Source organism: Humulus lupulus, chromosome 1 (genome assembly GCF_963169125.1).
Source record: "Humulus lupulus chromosome 1, drHumLupu1.1, whole genome shotgun sequence".
NCBI lineage: Eukaryota > Viridiplantae > Streptophyta > Magnoliopsida > Rosales > Cannabaceae > Humulus > Humulus lupulus.
This window is the reverse complement of record NC_084793.1, coordinates 151,676,475-151,680,834: the sequence shown is the minus strand read 5'-3', so window position 1 is coordinate 151,680,834 and position 4,360 is coordinate 151,676,475.

The following is a 4,360-nucleotide window of genomic DNA, read 5'->3' as shown; positions in this document are numbered from 1 at the left end:
GTTTGTAATTAATTAGTTGGGCCTAACAAATTCCTAAAGAATTATAAAGAAAGACCTAAATGAGAAGAGAAGCATTCTTGGAGTCTTGTACACAACTAGAGGCCAATTTTATAATTTTATTTCTATTTATGAAAGGGTTGTAAATATAAAAACACCCAATAGTACTTGGCTTATCATTTATTGTATTTATTTAAATAAATGTTAATTAATTTTTTATTGATAACATTGTCATGCATTAGTCAATTACATACCATTCATGAAACCCCACACAAGTTTGATTAATCATGCATCTTTTAGAAACATGATTATTTAGGATTGTCCTAAATGTTTATATGAATTGTTTTGGAGAAATCAATTGCATGTAAACTGCTATGTCTTAAATTAGTTAAAACTTGGTTAATCATTGTAATGACCCAACTACTCTAGGCTTTTGGACCATTAACGAAAACTATACATACTAATCCTTAATAAAACTTACAAGTGAAAATACCTTAACTTTATTAAGAAACTTGTAAAAGTAAGAGTTAAACTTACATAAAATCTCAAGTAGGATATGGGATCCCATTGTTTTGAAAACAAAACATAACATAATTTAAAATAAAAAGGGATTACATAACAAGTGCGGAAAAATACATGTAAAAAAAAAACAAAACTACATCCTCGAATCGAAACGCTCGGCTCTTGAATCCATTCTGCCTCAATACACATTCTCCAAGCTTCCAAGAATCTTTCCCGCCACTAAGACTATTTTCCTGCACATATAAACAAAAAAGAATGAGCTTAATGCCCAGCAAGGAAAATCTAACACATAGTTCATATACATAAATTTCATAAGAAACATAAAAACATAACATAACATAACACTTATATCATACACATACTATAATGGCCATTATTACTTGGGTTCCCATAGACTAAACAAGTCATATGCCCATTAGATTAGTGGGGTCCTACTAGCTAAGCAGGTCATATGCCCATAATCCATTTGGGGTTTGTTAGTCATATGGGTCATATGCCCAAGCCTACATACATACATAACATAACATAACATATTTCATAACATAAAAACATAAGATAACATATAAAAGCATATAACACATAAATCCTATCCTATTTTCCTTACCAAAATTACCGGGATATGAGGACAGAGTTGGGACTTTGGAACACTCCTAAAAAACCATTTATGAAAGGGTGAGTCTATTGAAGAAAAAGAGATGAAGGAACTATACTTTTAAAATATACTTACCAAAACCTTTTGCTCAAGAACTTAGATTTCCTAACCAAAATAAGAATAAGGTTAGAATGAGTAGAAGACTATGAGAACTTTTAAAGAAAAAGTACAGAAACGAACTAGAGTTTGGGATACCTTGAAGACTTATAAGACCGATCTAAACCTTGAACCGAAATGCTATAAAATCTTACTTCCCAAGTGTTTGATAAGCTTATGATGATCAAGCTTATGATTCCCAACCCAAGTGTTTACACTCTCACACTCACCTAGCAACTTGCAGCCTCTGAACTTAGAGTAAAAGATGAATAATGGCTGGGTACTAGGTCCTATTTATAGAGTTTAGGAATGAACAGATCTCATTTAACTTGAATAAAAATAATGGCTTTTTAAGTGAAAATAATTTGAATTATCGTTCAGCAGAGGCTGAAGACTCGTTCAAAAAGATGCTGGACTTATCAAGAGGTTGAAGGGTTGAATGGAAAATGATTTCAAAAACTTTCAAAATATGCTGAGAGGGGCGATATATCGCCCCCTGTAGGCGATATATCGCCTGGGCCAGTATGCCCGAGGCAATCGTGCATCGTTTCGTGTTTTTCGTATCTTCGTGTTGCGATATATCGCCCCCTATAGCTGCGATATATCGGCATACGCTGATTATTTAAACACGAAATTACACATTTTTAGCTTAATTTGAATTGAGTAAACAGCCTTGACTAAGCCCTTAAACGTTTTCAAAGCTGCTGACTGACCTTAGAGCATTCAAACTTTACCCTTAATAAATTAAATCCTCAAAATACTTAATCATTAATAACCCATACATAACATGTGCTATAATCCTATTGGTTCTTATCTAAACCTTATATTATAATAAACATTATCCTCAATATCAGTCATATTAATCAAACCTTAGGTTAAAATTAATATTCCTACACTATAGGTTAAACTTAGAAAATCTACAAGTACTACTATGAGTGTCCAAATAAATCCTGGTCTGAACCAAAAATCCACAGTCATAAGATAATACTACTATTACTATTATACTACTATCTAACTTAGCTAAGTAAAGTTCTTGGACTCTACAATCATACCATAATAAAGAAAATATTTTTATAGGCCTTAAATATAACCAAAATTATTTAAAAAGTGTTTTAGTAAAGTGAGATGAATGTAATCGGTAATTATTTAGATCACATAATTGTAGAAACATGCACTTTTATAATTAAATGTATTTTGTAATTAATTACACTCATATGGTTATTAATAAACTACTAATTAATTTAGAATTAATTTATTAGTTTAATAAAACACATTTTTTAAAATAGTAAGTGGGAGAAGGTGTATATCTCAATGTGATGGTCACCATTATTAGTACAACACCGTGAGATATGATAGGGCCTCAAGGCAGCTTTGTTTCCACCCCCCTAAGGATGGTTTCTAGGCATTTTATTACCAAGGTTGGATTCTTATGAAGATAGGAAAGAGTGATGTATTTTAGGCTTGACCGACCCTAAGGCGACACCTCTAAGTTAAGCCATGAGTTCCAAAATAATGGGTTATACTTACAAAGATGCAATTAAGCTTTTGTGGTGGATAATTGTATCTTAACCAAACCATCGGTACTTTATATTTAAAATAAAAAATATAGAGTTATTTTAAGTTTTAAACAATAAAGATAATATTTTCTTATAAGTTATCTGAATTTAACTTGACCGGCCCTAAGTGGGCACTTTATTTGTTGGGTAGTTTTATCACGTAATAGTAAATGCTAAGTTTATGTGTTTTAATTGTTGCATTCATGCATCGTAATTACTTTCCAAATAATTCATATTTTTCAAATAGTAATATGTTAAGTGGCAATATTTTATGCAAAATTAAAGCTAATGAATTCATTAGCTTTAATTTTACATAGTAATACCATGTATCGAGTTCATCAATATCAAGTAAATGAGCAATATTTTCAGCATGAGAAGATTTTAATTGCTCATTCACACTTTCAATTGTTATTAAATAATGTACGGTATTATTATTTTATGCAAAATTAAAGCTAATGAATTATTTTAGTAAATTAAATCTTTGTATAATAAAGTTTATGAATGAAAAATATGTGATTTAAAGGAATAATAAAGTAATAATTTAAGTGGCAAATTATTTTATACTTGCTGAATTTTTAAGAAAAAGGCTATAAAATGAACAAGTAGAATTATCAACTTGAACGTTAATTTTAAGAACACTCTCACGTATGCATGTTATATGCAAGTGCATTTTTACGTTCAAACGTACACCTATTTGTTTACCCAAAATGGCTGCGGATGACGTGGCAGGAATTTTGTACATGAGGGTAACACGTGTCAGCATCATTAAGAAGGGGTACTGTTTGTCTGTCGACCAGCTCCTCGATGCTTCATCAAAGCTTAGCTATTAGATACGACCAAGCTGGTCGTATGATTCGGTTTATTTCCTTTAACAGTCATAATCTTGTAATAACTACATTGATTATTTCCTCTTTATTACCTTGATACACATTTATTAAGGAAAGTCAAGGCCCAATGGCCCATGTAACCCCCATTGAGCCTATAAATATACATGAAATAGCTCAAGGAAGGGACTTTTGATCTTTGAATCTTTTTCCTGAATATTGAGAGAGAGAGAGCTATAGTGCGATTATCCATCGTTTTATTGTAATTATCCCAAGGTTTGTGAAACTCAAGAACCCTAGTTCTTTGATCACGACATTGAGATTCAATATTAATAATAGCACTAAGTGGACGTAGGTCATTACCATTCTCTGGGGTCGAACCACTATAAATTGTTGGTGTTTTCTTCTTTTCCATTAGATTAAACTCTTAATTGTCGTCTCATTTCCTGTCGTATATTTGACTCCGTGTCATTGGCCAAATCGAGGGTCAACATTCTGGTGCTTTCATTGAGAGCTTGATAAAAAACTGTAAGAAAATCTAATGGCGAAGACATCCAAGAAGGCTGGACAGACCGCTGGCGCTGCATCATCCTAGCTTCCTCCCCCAAATGTGGTTGAGAATGAACAACATTTGGAATTTGAGGAGGAGGAGTTAGATTCAAAAACGCCGAGGGCAACACTGGGGGTGTTGCAGGATGAGTTGGCTAATCTGA